This window comes from Podarcis liolepis (genome assembly GCF_965112155.1).
Source record: "Podarcis liolepis genome assembly, chromosome: 3".
Lineage (NCBI taxonomy): Eukaryota > Metazoa > Chordata > Lepidosauria > Squamata > Lacertidae > Podarcis > Podarcis liolepis.
In genome coordinates, this window is record NC_139557.1 from 51,097,667 (window position 1) to 51,116,804 (window position 19,138).

A 19,138-nucleotide genomic window follows, 5' to 3' on the forward strand; every position below is an offset into this window, starting at 1 on the left:
CACAAACTATTTATGTCCAAGGAGCTTGAGGTGATATATATCAGTGGTGTCCAAACTTTTTGCAAAGAGGGCCAGATTTGATGAAGTGAGGGCTGTGGGGGCCAACCAATGTTGTTGACCTTTTTTTAGGATTGAAGTTGTTTTGCCCTGGGAAATAAACTGCCACAGGGGCCGGATTAAACTGACCACCAAAACGGACTTTGGACATGCCTGATGTATATGGTTTGCCCATCCCCACCCCATTTATCCACAGAATGACAGGTTAGTCTGAGAGATAGTGACTTGCTCAAGGACTTCCAGGAAGCTTCATGACTGAAAGAGGATTTGAACTCCCCTCTCCCCGGTCTTAGACTATATACGCCATCTTCATTGATTCTGAGTGGTCTAGGTGGTGGTAGGGTGAAGGTCATAGTCCTAAATGTGCTGAGAACAGAGACTTCTCAGAAAGGTGGCATTCCACAAGAGTGATTTTTAAAAGAATTGAAAAGATTAGTAACATTGTAAACATTATATTAGATGTTAAAGTCATAATATATTAGGATTTTCATTGTGTAGCATTGGTTCATCCTACCCATGCCTCTGATTCCATCTTGAGGTCAGTGCTAGGAAGTTTCATCCAGTTTGCCCTGGCCTATTTCAGCCTATTTATGCCATCAACAATATATGGAAAACACCAGGTTGGGGAAAGCCTAGACTATTTGAAGGTCTGAGGCCTCTCATAGTACACTGGCAAGTACTCATTTCCCCCCTGTGTGGGGGATGGTTGTGAACAGTAAAATAGCTGGTGAAAGGGTTAAGCAGTCCTTTTTCTCAGTTACCTAATTCCCTTGCTCAAAAATGATAGCCTCTTGAGCAGGGGTCAGCAAACTTTTTCAGCAGGGGGCTGGTCCACTGTCCCTTAGACCTTGTCAGGGGACGGACTATATTTTTTGGGGGGGAAATGAACAAATTCCTATGCCCCACAAATAACCCAGAGATGCATTTTAAATAAAAGCATACATTCCACTCATGTAAAAACAACAGGCAGGCCCCACAAATAACCCAGAGATACATTTTAAATAAAAGGACACATTCTACTCATGTACAGTAAAAATATGCTGTTTCCCGGACTGTCCACAGGCTGGATTTAGAAGGCGATTGGGCCGGATCTGACCCCCGGGCCTTAGTTTGCCAACTCCTGCTCTTGAGGATTCTTCTGACTTACAAAGAGTGCAAATGTGTGTTACATCTCATTGACCACTTATTCTTTCCCTTCCTTTCCCTTCTGGAACAATTATTTTTTATCCATTTATATACTCCTGCTCATGATTTGTTCCTTCAGAACTAATAAGATTGCAGCTGTGTGTGTATGCAGGACAAAAACATGTTAATGATCATGTCTGTTGACTGACTTTATTTTTGCCTTTATTGTTGTGAATTGTACAATATTTGCTGAAGTACAATATTTACTGAAGTGCAATACGGGTTGTTAACATATCAGATGAACTTGCAAAAGACTGCAGCTCATTTAAAGATAAATGCTATCTAAACCTTGTGAGGAATAAACCGATTGTGTCAAGAAATGGACCTTTCTCCTCAGATAATGTATGAGATTTGTGTAAAGTATGCAGCTGTTGAATGGTCTTGCAAAAGACATAAGTAAGACAAACAAGAGTGAACAGGTTTTCTTTCACCTTCAATGTAAGGTAAGTGTCTGGTACTAGTAATTATCAACAGAGCTGTTAAAATGAATTGCTTAGAGAAGTGGTATATAAAGGTAAACTGTTAAAGAGTAATTAAACTTTGCCAAGGTATGTGATTTTTTTAATGTGTGTCAAAAGCTATGTTTAATTTAAAAATAGCAAAAAGTTTTCTCCCATTAGAAGTGCCACTAGCGCACATTAATTCACATTGAGTTTTCCAAGAGTGTTTAAAAGGGTTGTAACAGCCTGCTCCTCTCAAGACAGAAGGCAGATCCAAACAGTACATTTAAAGCACATCCAACACACATTTAAAGCAGATGACTTCCCCTATCCAGGGAACTGTAGTTTGTTAAGGGTGCTGGGAATTGTAGATTGGGGGGCTACAGTTCCCAGGATTCTTTGGTGGAAGTCATGTGCTTTAAATGTATGGTGTGGAACTCCCCAGAAACTCCCAGATGTTCAGAGTTTACTAGTCTTGTCTCCTCATTCTGAATGGAGGGCTGAGCCTTCATCCCACACACTTATGCCATAATTGATGTTCCCTACAAAAGCTCACACCTGCAGCTCCAGGTAAGGAAGGGCTCACCTTGTCTGTCTGCATATTGCCAGATTAACAGTTTTAAAGGTGTAAAACATGATATTAATAAAAAACATGAATATTAATATTCATGTTTAGATGCATATTATTTCCATTAATAATCCCGGAAACAAATGTAGCTTCCAAAAATAATTGCTGCTCAACACCACTCTGATGGGTCACTTTTATTCCTGTTTTGGAGGTGGGGAACTGAGATTAAGGTTGCTTTCTTTAATGGGGCATCCATATGAAACTGTCATCCGAGCCTGCTCATTCACTGAGGTCATCTGTGACCTTGTTCTGGGTGAACTGATCTTTGGAAGCTGAGTGGGTAGCTACTAGAAATATGGACTTCTCTGTGTTGGCATCCTGTGATATGAAACCACTTGTTTTTTTCTCTTGAGTTTTTGTAGAGGAACAGTATACTCTCTGATCTGCCACTTTGCTGGTAGCGGTTCTGGTACTGCCTTGTAGCTATGTCCTAGCAAAGCAGCTTCTGCCAACCTGTTGCCTTCCAGATGTTTAGAATTGCTGCACTGGCTGGGGCTGATCCAAAACAACTGGAGGGCACCAAGTTGATGAAGGCTGTGGCGGAGAGTATTGACACTGGAGTATCCATGCTAGAAAGGAGAATAGGGCTAAAAGGACAAGCCATGATTTCTTTAGAATCACATTCTTGTTCTCCAACCTTGAGCACATTACCCAACCCATGTTATAAAACACTTGCATATGCAGAAAAGGTTTTTCTGGGAGGAAAATGTGACTTTTCCCTATCTTCCTATCATGAGTTCACATGTGTTATGCAAGTTTTTTGGATGGTGTGTGTGTGTGGGGGGGGCGGGGAATCTGTTGAAACCAAGGGTATTTGACCCTGACCACAGACTTCTTATCCTTTTGCAAACAACACAAGCATTCCAATTGACACTAAGTGCTCTCCCGATATCTGATGTGAAACCTTCCAACCTACTTCCACATAGTAAACATTCAGACACAGGAGGAAGCCATTTCCCTGGTAGCAGTTTTTCTTACATTTGCTTAGTATTAAGCTGTTCATATATTAGAGATGGGATCTTTAAGAAGCCACACCCATAGTGAAGGACTGGTGCTGCTTACTTATTCTATTAATTCTTACATGGGGCTGGTGTGATCTTCCAAGGGACTGCTCTGATTTATATCTGCTTAGCTTCAAAAATGCTGCAGAATCAGGTGCTCTTGGAGAATGGGAAGTCAGAATTTGTATTTGTGAAACATGCTGGCTCTAGAAAACAATTAGAATTGTAAAGTTGGAAGGGACCCCAAGGGTCATCTAATCCAATCCCCTGTTAATTCGTTGCCTCAAAACATAGAGCTTTTAAGACTTCCTCCCCACTCCCATTGTTTCAGGATTGTTATTTGTTTTGTTTCTCTCAACAAAACTAGGAAGTAAATCACAATTATTAACATTTTACAGTTGGAGACATGAAGCTGGGATAGATTTGCTTGAAGTCAGCAAAGAGCTGGGTCACTTGTGGACCAATCTGAACCTAGTATAGACCTAGTTTACCAGACGTCCCTGTTTCCCAAGGGTAATCAGTCCCCATACAAAATCTATTGAAGTTAAAAAGTGTTCTTGGATTCATTGGAAAAAATCTGGTAACCTTAGTATAGAACAGGAGTCAGCAAATTTTTTCAGCAGGGGACTGGTCCACTGTGCCTCAGACCTTGTGGGGTGCCGGACTATATTTTTTTGGGGGAAATTGAACAAATTCCTATGCCCCACAAATAACCCAGAGATGCATTTTAAATAAAAGGACACATTCTACTCGTGTAAAAACACGCTGATTCCCAGACTGTCTGCGGACCAGACTGAGAAGGCGATTGGGCCAGATCTGGCCCCTGGGCCTTAGTTTGCCTACCCATGGTATAGTCAGACTAGGTGTTAAAAGCCTCTTCTCTGTGTCTGTGATTGGGAAAGTCTTATTTCTGCCATGGCCAATGTGGTGCCCTCCAGTTGTGGTGGACTACACACTCCCAGGACTGCACCTGGCCACGTTGGCTGACTTTGTCTCACATAATGCCTTGTCTTATACAATACCCTAAATCTCCACAGATATGTTTTGTGTCAGCAACACACACGCTTGTCTAGTGGTGGTGAAAGAATGAGCCCAAATATGATTACTTTTGTATAAAAGAGAAAAGGAATTTTATGGTTCAGCTCAAGAAAACCATCTGCTAGGAGAAATAGTTTGACTAAGATTTCCTCTGAGATTATATGTGAAATTTATTATGTGTTTTAATCTTTCATGGCATGAATGCAACAGTTTAGTTCTTTTGTAAAGCAGTGATGCAGTTGCAGTTCCAAATCTTTCATCCGTACGATCAGTTATAGCAAGAGCAACCTGCCTTTTCATTCATTGTATGGCTGCCCTGTCTCCCAGGCATGGAGAGTTTCCCCTTTGTGTCCTTTGTTGGATCCCTTTGGAAACATTCAAAACAAACAACTTCCTTTCTCTTCCCGTAGACAGAACAAGGAATATTAATGGCTATCTACCTGTGATAAGCTCTGTGCAGGTCTCATTTTACATGACTTGAAAGACTCATCGGTATAGCCAAGCCCAATTAACCTGTCTTGCTCTCACAAAACAGAGTTACCAATAGGCTATACCTTATCACATAGCTCAGGGAAACAGTTCCGGCACAGCAGACTGATCAAAGGATATTTTCAAACACAAAATCCCCCAAACAAACAGAGCACACACTTGCATGTAGCGTCCTGGTGTCTATTTTGGATTTTTCTCTAGGCAGAATTCTAAAAGTAACAGGGATATTCACTGGCAACAATCTATCACATTACATGAGAGAAAATAATACCCCGGCAACAAATTTCACTTCTCCTTTATCCTTTTTCTTTGTGCTGCTGGTGGTTTGCTTCCAGAGTATATAGAATTAAGAACATGAAACATTTATCTAGCTTTAAAGTGTATGAATCACTCAAGGTGATATTCAGCATTCAAATATTTCTTAAATATTCTTAAAGTGCAAGTAGATAAATAGGTACTGCTCCAGAAGGAAGGTAAACGGTGTTTCCGTGTGCTGCTCTGGTTCACCAGAAGCGGCTTAGTCATGCTGGCCACATGACCTGGAAGCTGTACGCCGGCTCCCTTAGCCAATAAAGCGAGATGAGCGCCGCAACCCCAGAGTTGGCCACAACTGGACCTAATGGTCAGGGGTCCCTTTACCATTAAACTGAACTTGGTTGAAGATCCTGTATTCAACAGCTTGGAGCAATGGGGAAACACTAGGCGCCCAATATTAAGTGACCAAGCATTAGTCCAATGGCAGCCTCGGGTGTTGCTGTTTGACAGAGCCTTGTTATCATCCAGTGAGGGAAGCCAGCCAAGAAAGAATTAACTAGCATACAACATGCAACCTCTAATGATGGCAACCTGGCCATGTTGACCGGGTCAGGTGTAGATAGGTATATTTATCGAGGGCAGGACAATCCCCAGGGGTCAATCATCCCCTTTGTCCATTATGCAGCCTTTTAAACCAGAATACCATATGTCAATTTAATAAAGTTGATTCTGTGTCACTGGTATACACAGTGAAATAGTCCATGTGTAAAGGATTTTAGTTTTCTCCTTTTTTCAGAAGTGCTTCACAATAAGAGAAATTGGAAGGTACCATGTTTTCACTATCAGTACCTGAAGGATGAGCTGAATTCAAATATAAAAATAAATAATTTTTTGTTCTAATTTAAGCAGTATCTTTTCTTTCGCCTCTTCCATAGACCTAATCAGAGATGGTCCTAACCAGCCTCTCACTATAAGGTTTATGACAATGTGAAATGATCTGAAACCATAAAAATTAAGCAAGAAAAAATGTAATTTTATATCATTTTCAAAATACTTCCTTAGGTTTACATACTTTCCTCTGCAGAGCTGCGTAATCGTAGAATGATTCACTTAAGCTGTCAAAACATAACTGTCTGCGCACATTTTTCTCCCACAAGCCACAAAGAGTCACATTGCTCCAACTATTTTTGAAAGCTGAGGACCCACAAAGTTCAGAGTTTTCACCATTTCTGCTTGCCTAAATGTCCAGACTGAGACCTTACAGAAACTGGTGGGGAGATGCAGGTTAGGCTTCTAATAATGCACCCAAACACATGATTTCACAGGCCGTTCCCCCACATTGTGACCACATGCTCACACACTGTGACTAATTTGCAAAATTCTCTTACAGCCAATAATTGTGACTATTATACACCAAGTCCCCTTCTGAAAATAGACCAAATAAGTGAGAGTTAATACTGTATGTGTGTGAATAACATGCAGAAATGTCCCAAGATATATTGATATCTGATATGGAAAATAGAGATGCCCCCATGAATATATGGAAATATATATTCCCATGGAAATATGGGAAACAAAATAATGGATACTGTGCCTTCATTTAATGGCGCCCCTGGAGAATTAGAATGGATATTTTAGAAATATATTATCTACATGTTCAGAGTCATTTTAAAATATCAGTTTTTAGTCTAGCTTCATCATCATTTTATTTTTCTTACCCTTTGCCAGAAGGTTGCAGGATGAATATAAAAACAACATGCGATTAAAACAATGAACAGCAACTCTCATCTATAACCCCAAAACAATCATTCCATTAGGAGAAAGTTTTAACTGGAGGTTGACTTAAAAACTGGATATTTGGCAGCTCTCTTTTAGAAATAAAGCACAGTGTGTCTGGGATTTATTATCTTTCTGTACCATCTCTCTGCTTAATCTCATCTAGTTGACAGTTATACATCTAACATTAAAAGTGGCCCACTTTCTCTTTTGGGCTCTGATCTGGAAATGGTTAAACCATCGCATTTGGAATTAACTCAGTGGAAATTAATGGCTCTTAATTCTTTTACTAGCAACCCTTGGCAGTTGCATCCTTTTTATAAAGTGTCCAAAATGTTAACTATATTATCTAAATAGTCCTTCCATCATCCCTATCGTGGTAGCAGTAATATCATGATATGTGTGGTGCTTTCAAAGGGAGGTTGAACATTTCAGGTTTAGCTAGCTGCTGTGTTTAATAATTATACAATACGCTAGCTGCTTTTATCTTGCCCAAGGTAAGCCAATGCAACTTACAATCAAGTATTTAGACTATGGAAAGTGCTGTGGGCCATTCTATGACTCTAACCATATCTGAAGCATTACAGCCTCAACACCCAATTCCAGAACACAACAGACTACAGATCATATCAGAAATATGGCACAACATCAGAACATGCACTTCTAAATTCCAGGCTTGGACAAGCTCCATGTAGTTTAGGCCATTTGATGAAATCACCTGGAGGTGCTTGCTTTGCAGTCAAATAGCACGCTTACTTTGTTGCTGCTCTTCTATGATTCATTCATTTGTTCAAATTTGTTTATTTATGGGAGGAACATGTAGCTATCCTGCAGATGAGGATTTTCTCGGCATGCAGATAAAGTGATTGAGGAACCTCTACCTCTCGAATATCTGTTTGCCACACAGGTGTTAAAAGCCTAGGAACTCTTGCCAGGAAAAAAAAGCTGGGAACCTTTCCCAAACTTCATATATGGGGTTTTTCACACACTATTCCCCCCCCCCTTCCCCCGGAATCATCTGGAGGCAGTCTTCCCTCTTCCACTGAACAACAACAAAAAAGACATCTCTTTCAGGCTGCTGTATTTTGTTTTACCATTATTCTGATGAACAGACCCTTTGAAAATTAATGGGTTTTGTAACTTTAATATGTGGTGAATAGGCTGCAAGTCTTACTGATCTTCTAGTGTGATTTTTTTTAAGTTGTTTTATTTAGTCCTTTTTATTGTTGCATTTTATCTGGTATCTGTTTTCTGTATATTGTCTCTCTCTTTTTGGTTTGTTTAATTCTCAAAGCTTTATTTGTTTTTGCACATTTTGGCCAGTAGGAATAATGTAGCATTGGTTAAAATCGCATTTCACTTAAGGTAAGTCAAGTGAGTTATGTCGTTGTCGACAAAGCATAGTTTTCCAAGTACTGCTTTTCCAAGTGGATATGGCCTCTGTGTATGTGTGTCTTCTTCTTAAGGGAAGATGGCAGCCAGCAGTGCTCCACCAGCTGTCACTGCAGCTGTGGTAGCAGCGGACAGCCCAGCAGCACCGACTGCCTGAAGCACGGCAACAGCGCTCCCAGCTGCTACTCCTCCACCATTGGTGATGGCCGCTGTGGACATCATTTTTGTAGCCAGAGAGCCAGCTGCAATTCCAGCTCCAGTGAAACCCGCTGCTCCCAGTGCTGCTGGAACAGCAATCGTGGCCACTGCCAAGCCAGCTACACCTCCCAAAACTGTAGTTACTGGAACACCCACCATATTGGCTTTAAGAGACTGACTCCTCGAGGTCCTTGCAGATCTGCAGCTACCTCCACCACGTTCTCTATCATATATTGTCATATTTGGAAAAAAACAGATTAGAGAGCAGTGGGCAGCCAGACAGGGAGACATTTGCAGTTGGGGGAGAGCTCTCTTAATCTTATCTTCTGATCTGTTTTTTGCCATTTCGCAGTCAGACAGTTCTAAAGGATGGCACTCTGCTTTCTGGGCAGAAGTGAAAAATCGAGGTTCCTGCTTAGACCTCAGTTAAAATGGAGGCTCCACTAGGGAACCCCAGTCCATACTCTCTCCCATAGGACAATGTTGCTGCCCATATACTGGGTGAGTCCTTTAAAAGAGGCCCCGTGTACTCTGTGTACACATGTTCCACGGGGCCTCTTTTAAAAGACTCACCCTCTAAAAACAGTAAAGGCTAGTCCATTAGGGTAAATAGAGCACAGGTCCACCAAGCTCAGCTTGCCATCAGCCAGCCCACAACCTCTTGCCCATCTTCTTTGAACCAGTCCAGGGGATGGCACCATCTACCACCTTCTCCTTACTTATCTTCAGTGTCGTAATTATGGAACTCAGCAAGCAGGAGGAGGACAAAGCTAGAACTACTTGGTCATTGGCTCTGGCTCCACCTACTGGCTTGGGTTCCACCTGCTGTTGGAATCCTTGGCTCTCGCACCACCTACTGTTGGCCTTCATAATCAGAGGCAGGAATCAGTGCTGCATAGAACCTCACCACTTCCGTCAAGGTGGAGTGATGGATTTAGGCTGACCAGGTGGGTGGAGGAGAGGGAAGTGGTCCTGCACCTTCAGTTTAAATGTGGGGAGCTAGTAGCTCTCCAAATGTTGTTAGACTCCACATTCCAACAGCTCCAGCCAGCATGGCCACAGGCTCACCACCCCTAGAAGAGGATATTTCTACAAGTGGAGCTTGTCATGCAAGCAACACTTGCTAAAATGGCCTTTTCTACACAACTATCAAGCACAGAGGAGCCCTGTCCTCATTTGCATCTGGCCACCCCTAGGTGGAGGTGTCCAACATGGTGCCATTTTCCCACATCCTACTTCAGCCCCTATTGTGACGTATTTAGCAGCATGCCCCAGATACAATTTGGGAATCACTAGCCTATGGAAGAGGGAGCCAACTCTGCCATTGTTTAAGATTGACAGCTGAGGTAACCCGAGTCTCCCGAAAGGTCAGTGGCCAGCCCCACAGCCTCTTCTGTGCCTATCAGTGCCATCTCTTAAAACAACAGTTGCTTCCAGAAACCCTTCATCTCTTTTGCTCTTTGGGCCTGTCTTTCCTCCTCCTCCCAGTCCCCAGTCTCGTTCTCCATTCCGTCACTGGCGCACATCCTTCAACATCATTCTCTCCCCTTTCTCTATGTTTTTCCTGTTGTCGTTGGAAAGACCTTTGTTGTGATAGCCCTTCCTCCTTCCCCCACCCCTGCAAGGAAAAAGAATCTTACTCAAAGGCCAACCCTGTTTTAAAAGGAAATCTGTCATTAAAATGCTCCTTCAGAACAAAATAGAGGGCCCTTTTCAATGTCTAACAATGCAACTGTGAATTAAGTCCCCACTTTGTAAGTGTAGTTTTAGGATTGCATCCTGATGAAGTAAGCCAGGAAAAGCTGCCAGAGGATCACCTAAACTTTTTTATTGCATTTATATCTCACCCACCCTGCAAGGAGCTCAAGATAACATGCATGTTTCTTTCCCCATTGCCCCATTTTATTCTCACAACAACCTTGTGAGGTGATTCCTGCTGAGAAATCTACAGTTGCCCAGTGGACTCCATGGCTATTTGGAGATTTGAACATCCATTATGCCACACTGATTATCAGCTGCACTAGAACAGTTGTCTCCATCCTTTTAAGAGCCACCTTGCACCCCAACATTTAACTGGGCAACCTGATTCTTCATTTTGTATACCATATGTTTGCCTGGTGGCAGTGCTGCTCTTGCAACCCATCTTGGATCAGGCCATGACCTGCAGTGGTTTCTGACTCACCACTTGAAAACCACGTGTACCCAGTGCCGGATTTATGTATAAGCTGAGTAGGCTGAAGCCTAGGGCCTTTAAATCTAGGGGGCCTTGCCAGCCCTCACGCTCCCCAGCAGGCAAACTCCCCTCTTCCAAAATTGCAAACCCAAGACTTCATGTGAGGGCAGGGCAACTTGGGCCTCTAAATCTAAGGGGCCTTGCCAGTCTGCCATCTCCCCAGTGCAGCAGTCTCCCCTCTCCCAAAACTGCAAACCCAAGACTTGTGGGTCACCAGATGTTGTTGAACTACAACTCCCATCACCCCTAGCTAGCAAGGCCAGAGCTCAGGGATGATGGGAGTGGTAGTCCAACAACATCTGGAGACCCACAGGTTGAGAACCGCTGACTTATGCAGAGGTTAAGGCCCAGACCTTATTTTAAGAATAACATTACAACTTCATTTTCCTAAGAAATAGTGCCTATTCCACAAAATGTTTACAAGGTTCAGCTACTGCAAAAGTTTTTCAGTGTTAATTTTATGCATTTTTAAAAATCACCATGGTATTTAACAATAACATCTTATGTCATTTAGAGGAGAAATTGTGAATTACAGAATTTTAAATACCTGTTATCATCCTTGGCTTCACTCAATTTTGTTTATAACACTCTTCCATTTTCTTCTAGTTGTGAGGGTGGGGGGGGGGCTCACAAGTGGAGTAGCCTAGGGCCTCTCTTCATCTAAATCTGGCCCTGCATGTACCAGAAGATGTAAATATAATGCCTTGGAAACCAACCCTCACTTTGTGAATTTCCTGAGCAATCTATTTACAACTAGCTTCCTTGAAACTTGGAAGTATTCTCTGTAACAAAGGCTTCCATATTAGGCTGCCAAGACAGCTATTAAAATAGAATATTGCTATTCTTTTTTTGAGCACTTGTGACCTTTCCAATGTTTTTGTTTCCTACTGCTCAAAGTGAATGTTTTACAATGTTGCTATAAAAGTTTTTTCTTCTTCTGTGGCTGGATATGGTTGATTCCCCTGCCCCCAGAGAACAGATGATCATGTGAAAAGGCGTCATTGCTTGTGGTAAGCACAATTCTCCAACTATATCTCCTGTTCACGAGAGGTTCAGACAGCCTGAAAGTCAGATGAAACAAATGAGTGAGTACATCACAGGAAACATTCATTTATCATGTGCATATCCTGCCTTTCCTCCAAGGAGCTCAAAGCAGTGTAAATGAAATGCGTCTCTCCGCCGCCCCACTTTACCCTTCAGACAACCTGTGAGATCGGCTTGGCTGAGAGTGAGAGGCTGGCTCCGGGTCAGCCAGAGGTTAACAGTTGAGTAGGGTTTTGGACCTTGATCTCCCTAGTCCCCATCTGACATTCTAACTACTGTACCACACTGATTTACCACATGCCACCTTAAAACATGGGACATGGGTGGCACTGTGGGTTAAGCCACAGAGCCTAGGACAATCAGAAGGTCGGCAGTTTGAATCCCTACGATGGGGATTACAAAACAGCCACGAGCCACATCTCCTTGTGCATATGGGGCTTGTTCCTTGTTGAGCAAGGAAGTGTGCTTGCTTTGAGAGTGCGGATCACCTTTTGAGTTGGTCAGATCGAGACAGCACCATTTGCCACCGAAAGGAGGCAATCAGCACTCTCAGAGTTGACAGCACCAGTTATTTACTTAGCAGGTGCTTGTATGGATTTCTATCAAGCATGGGTCATGCTTTTGTGTGACCTATTTTATGTTCACAGGCGACAGCGGTGAACAGTTCACAAACCCACAGATCTTTGCTGAGTGGGACAAAATGTTTTGTTAAGAAAAACTAAAAATCATGATAAATGTTTTAGGGGGGGAAATGTAAAAAATATCCCAAATATACCTAAACGTATGCACATGCCCATAGTATGAGCCAAGGTTGAAAGTTTTGTGTGTGCTTTTTAAAAAAGAAAGCATATTTAATTATAGGCAGTTTAGAAACTGTTATCAGCAAATAGAATCAAAATATCTACCTTGTCACAGCTTGTCCTTGGTTCTAACATGGCAACAAGTTGCTAAACAGTGATTTTTTTTAAAAAAAAATGAATGAATAAAATAATTATAATGAGATCAATCCTAATTGTTAGCGGTGGTGGTTTTAAATAAGAATCTGGGAAATCTCATTGGTGTGAATTTGATTCAGCAGGAGCAGATTTGCTTGCATGTTTCTTTTGACACATACTCTGGATTTTGGAAACTTCAAAGGGGAAGAGAAGACCTGCAGTTCATTGCTAGTAGTACATATGTAAAGATTCCAGGTTCAACCCCTAGTACCTCCAAGTCAGACTGCCAAGGCTCCTGCCTGAAATTCTGGACCGATGGTCTGGCTCCGCATACTGCAAGCTCCTACAGGGATGCGGGTAGCACTGTGGTCTAAACCACTGAGCCTCTTGGGCTTGCAGATCAGAAGGTTGGCGGTTTGAATCCCAGCGACGGGGTGAGCTCCCATTGCTCTGTCCCAGCTCCTGCCAACCTAGCAGTTCGAAAGCACACCAGTGCAAGTAGATAAATAGGTACCGCTGCAGCTGGAAGGTAAGAGGCATTTCCGTGCACTCTGGTTTCCGTCATTGTGTTCCGTTGCACCAGAAGCCATGCTGGCCACATGACCTGGAAAGCTGTCTGTGGACAAACGCTGGCTCCCTTGGCCTGAAAGTGAGATGAGCGCCACAACACCATAGTCGCCTTTGACTGGACTTAACTGTCCAGGGGTCCTTTATCTGTTTTTACTGCAAGCTCCTGTATTCATGGTTGGATATAAGGACAATGCCCTTTTACCGTGCCAGTTGGCCATACAGCTAATACACCATTTATGGGCAGAGGCAAATTCGGATGTGCAGAGTTTTTCCAAGAAGGAAAGTAAAGCAACTGCCACCCCAAACACTTCTTTGTAATTGTAACTTGTCAGACTAGCTGCATTTCCATCATTTATTCCACCAGAGGCTCCTGATATTGTAAGCAATGGATTAAATATAAACATTTTAAGGTCCTCACACCTCAGTTATCTTCCCAAACTGTAGGAGTGATGGGTTATTTATCACTTAGTGGCAGATTTTTGCTCCCATCTGTATTGGTAAGCAAGAGCAGAGGCCCTGACTATGCCCTGTCTTATAAAAAAGAAAAACTGGTAGTGCTTTAGTGTTAAATTGCATCAGCCTGTGTGCCACTGTTTAGACTGGTCTGTGCTTTTAAGGCATAATGCAAGGGGAGTCTGTCCACTCATCAACCTGCCCACTAATGTGAATGTTCCTGGGCACCTAAAACAAATATGTGGCCGAACTTCCTTAACTTGCTAGCCAGTGATTTCTGCCAAAAATATTGTTTACTATTTTGATGGTGCAAAGGCAAAGCTGTCACATGGCCCCAGAAGTTCCACTGCAGCCTGTCATCTGATTGAGGCTGTTTATATGCCATGCCCCAGGGAAGTGAAGCAGAAAGAATGCTGTGACATTTCTCAACAGGAAGCATTTATCTTTGCTTCATCTGTACTTAATTGACTTGCAAACCACTCAGGACACTATCAGTGCTAAATGAACAGCTCTTAAGTAAGCAGTTACATTTTACACAAGTGTCTCTAAGGTACGTTTAGTTTTGCTCCTTGTTAAGTGGTACAGAAATAGCTCTTCAGCTTGCACACTCCAACCTGGATATGCACACACCTTTGTGTCTGATAGTTCCAAAATGAGCAAGAAGGCTTGCTCGGAACTCTCACTATTACATGTCAGGAACACAGAATAAAACCTGCACTCAGAAATGCCTAGTGGTATGGTCCATTTCTTGTTTCATTGGGGCATAATTCTTCTCCTCCTTCTACTACTACAGTATGATGAAAATGGTTTGGATTGATTCAATCACCCTCTCCCCTCCCATGAAATTTGCATTGTCCACAGTGTGTGTTTCACCATATATTTTGCTCCATACAGTTTCATTTTTGGAACTGTCACTATCAATCTCAAAAGAGTGCAGGCACCATGGCCAACAATGGTGCCATCATGCCACCTTCACCTCTATTTAGGGTACACAGAGGCGTAGCAAGGGGGTGCGGTAGGGGCGGGCCACCCCAGGTGTCACCACTGAGGGGGGGGGGGGGTTGACAAAATGGCAGGTGGCACTCACAGCGGGGCCTGCAGTGTGCCTGAGCATAGCTGTCAACTTTTCCCTTTTCTTGCGAGGAATCCTATTCAGAATAAGGGAATTTCCCTTAAAAAAAGGAAAAAGTTGACAGCTATGCGCCTGAGCCACGCGTCTCTCCTGGGAGTGACGCGGTGGCTCGAGCGCCTGCAGGCTCCATGCTGCCCCAAATGGTCTGCCCGCTGCCTTCTCCTCAGCTGTAGGGAGGCTGAGAGGGAGGAGGGAGGCAGACTCTGGAGGACCTGCAGAGCATCCTGGCCCTGCCCCTGGACACATGCCACCCCAGGTGCCCGATTGTCTTGCCCCTCCACTGAGGGTACCTCCAGGTTTGCAGGAGGGAGTCAGGTGCATACTGGAACTATAGGTCTGTGCATTTGAAATGGATTAAAGTACTACCTTATATAAAAAAAAGTGTGCAACAAGTCCACTTTTAAAAAAGACTTTTGGAGGTTTAGAAAGTGAAGGAAGATGCCTTGAAAACTGTGACAACAAACAATTAATGGGAAGACATGTAAACATCCCACAAGCAAGTCAGGATGAATGTTCATTGCCATATGACTACGCTGTAAACAAATCGAACTAAATGTTCATTAAAGACCAGGCATAGTCTCATCACCATGTGAGCTTTGGGCATGTAGATCAAGGTGGATGCTGTATGAATATCTCACCTGAAGGAGCTCAGCATTGCAATCCTATAGCTACTTAACTGAGAGAAAGTCCCTTTGAGACTGACTTCTAAGTAGACATGGATGGAATTGCACCATTAAAAACCTCCCTACTTCCAGCCTTTGTGTGTCTATGAGCACACACACACACACACACACACACACACACACACACACACCTCCTTTTAGGCAAGGCTTGTTTGTTTTGGCATACTCTGGTCCTTTAGTGTTAATACGGATTTTCAATCCCTCCTCCAGCCCTATCTTGCATTTCTTCCTATGTTGCATACAGTAGCTATGTCACACTGGTCACACCAGATCACAAATTATTTTATGTTTGAGAAAGAAACACTTGGCATTTGCTAAGGTGTTGAATGAAGGAGAGAACTAATGCTGTATCCTGTTAACCTCAAATAACTCTTACATGTGATTCCCATGCCTAGAGACACAATTAAACTGTATAAACTTTTTTTAAAAAACACCCACACCATAATTAGCTTTCTCTCCATATTTTTGGATTATTATTTTCTTCAGAGCACATTTGGATGGGGGACAGGGGATGGGAACTGCACATATTACAGACTGGCAAGTTGCCTATCATGGATCTCCAGATACAATAATGATTTGTAGGAATGATTCCACAGCTGGGAAACCATGACTTTGGAACTAGCTGTGAGCATAGCTCATGTTTCTCGCAGGCTTGGTGATTGCAGTGACAAATCCAGGACTCTCTCAGTATGAAAACTTGAAACAATTACAATAAACACATTTATGTGGCACAAAACCCTGATATAGTAGTAGTACAAAGTAACGTAAATGCACAGAAAGAAATATTTCAATCACATCCAAACCATACATTCTGAGCACTATTATACCACTGTAAGGTTCATGGGATATTCTAAAAACCCTCAACACTCTTAACTACCATTCCCATGATTCTTTGGGGGGGGGAAGGGAAGCCCTGACTTTAAGTGGCATAATAGTGCTTTAAATGTATGGTGCGCAATGCCACCAAACATGATGCATCTTTATAAGAAGACACAAAGCTTCCTGAGGTAATGCATTGTTCCCCAAATATTCTGGTAAGAAAACACTTGCTAGCGAAGTACAATCTAAGTAAAGGAGATGTTTCCTGATTATGGGAAGGAAGAATCCTTCTGTGTTGCTGGTTGTTTTCCATTCCACAAGGTCACAAACATGTCATCAGTAAAGCTTCTGCTGAGGCATTTTTAAAGCTGTCTAAACATTTTAATTAGCCATACCAGATTGAGCAAAACTGCTGTGCTAACAAGTTTTTCCCCCCTTTTGTTTTTAAAATAAAATAGAAAGTGCCCTGCGTTGCAGCACAAGGAAGTACCTAATTAAAATCTAGCTTAATTAAATCTTGGGGAGGTTAATTTAGGTAGATTGTCAGAAAGTGCAGGTATCCTCCAAGCAGCTGTTATTGCTCATGTGTCAATGCTCGCTTGTTAACATTCCATTGGAATTAATTATGTGTTTGGGGCCACGTCTCTCAGTACAGTCTAAAGACAGGGAAGCGTTCTCATGGGTAATGTGTGAAAACGTGTCTTTTAAAATAATTAAAACGCATAACTAGCTCGTAAACAGATTGCTTAAATGCAAGGCGATCCTGATTACCAGATGCTGGAGACAGACATCAGATTAAGATGATGGCTCCCATCTCAATATGTTTGGCCTGTAAGCTTCCCAGATGCATATGGGTATCGGATCCTTAAGACAGCATGCTGGAACAGATGGAGTTTCGGTGTGGTCCAGAATGTTGTCATTATTAAGAACTTCTTAGGACTGATCTACACCATCCATTTAAAGCACATTCAATGCACATCTAAAGCTTGTGGGTTCCCCCAAAGAATACTGGGAACTGTAGTTTTTCTAAGGTTACACATATAAGGAAATCCATGCACAAGAGGGAAGAAAAAGGAGGAAAGGTGCACCTGACCTTAAAATCCAGTTTCAGTTGTAGGACTGGACCAAGTTTGATTGTGTGTGTTTCATTAGTTATTTCCTGCCCCCTTTCTTTTTACTTTTAACCAACTGTCTAAATAAATTATTCTCTGCCTCATTTTATTTTTTATTTTTTGGTTTTGTGCATTCCTCAAACCCTACAATCTCACTGAAGAAGAATGTGAACTTTTTCTTTTTCTTCTTTTTTAAAGAAGCTCTTCAAGTTTTGAGTCAAACTTTCACATCTGTGCCATTCAAGTGGGTTTGAAATTAGGCCAAACCGTTAGACCCACGTCTTGTTTCGGTCCTTGACAAACAGCTTGTGCTGCTTTTGGGCCTGATGTTCAGGAGCATGAGCTGGTTCGTGCCTCTTTCATAAGGGAAGCGGTAGAAGATAGCTGTGCATCGCTAGGCTTGCAAAAACAAAGCTTGCTCAAACGGCATCTTCCTCCCCACATCCATTTTAGAAGCACCACTGTCTCTCACTTCAGCCCATAGTAAACAAAAGACAGTAGCAAACTAGGCCTCTAGCTCATGTGCTCAGAAGTGCTGGGGTGGAACTGGCAGAGCTGATGGTCCCCTGCTGGCATGGCCAGGATGCTGGCTTTCCTGTTATAGCTTCAGGGGTTGATGAGGCATGTGGCCCTCACCTGTCCTGAGCCTACTCCAGCTTAGGAATCACACACCTCCTCCCCAAGCTAGCCAGCCCCACCTGGGCTGTGGGTCCTTGCCTGCCTTCCCTCAAAACTGACAGCTGTTAGTTCTGGAATCCTGAGGTTGGGGGTGGTACGTCCCATTTTGCCACCTGAGGCAAAACAGGAAGTGCCACCCTGCTCTGCCACACCACCGCCACCCGTGGGACACTCACCACCACTGCGCCACCTGCCATTGGCACTGCAGTTGTACCACCAGCTGTGTCCCCTCTGCCGCTTGTGGAGAAGCAGTGCTGGCCTTGGCGCCGATTCCCTGAAAGTGCTTGCAAGATCTTACTCAAATCTCATGAGATCTTTTGCTCTCCTTGACGTCTTGCAAGACTTTAATGAGATTTCACAAGGTCTTGCAGGAAATCAGCAGGAAATCAGCACCTATCCTGGCACTACTTCTTTGGCAGAGGTGGGGGCGTGGCAGGAGGTGCCCATGAGGGTACCGCGAGGGTACTCGAGGACGTCTGTTGCCTGAGGCAGCTACTTCTTGTCATGACATGGGTGGGCTGGCCTTGCCTGAGGTCATTGTGGGCATGCCTACTGGTATCTGTTTACCTGTAGGCACACACCTTTAATTATTTTTTTAAAAAATAAATACAAGTTTCTCAATCTGCCAGATTTGCACAAAACAGCAGGTGTGTGTGTGTGTGTGTGTGTTGCTCCAAACCATTCTGAAGGAAATCAGCCCGGTGTGCTCACTGGAAGGTCAGATCGTGAAGCTGAGACTCCAATATTTTGGCCGCCTTATGAGAAAAGAAGACTCCCTGGAAAAGACCCTTATGTTGGGAAAGATGGAGGGCACAAGGAGAAGGGGACGACAGAGGATGAGATGGTTGGATAGTGTTCTCGAAGCTACCAGCATGTTTAGGTGGTTATCCCATACAGATTTCCTGTCAGTTCCTTTGCCACTTTCACCCATTAAAAGCTATAAACTTTGAAAGAGGGTGATCAGAACAAAAGTGCAATGTCATGTAAGTGAATATACAATTGCAAATCAAGGAACCATGA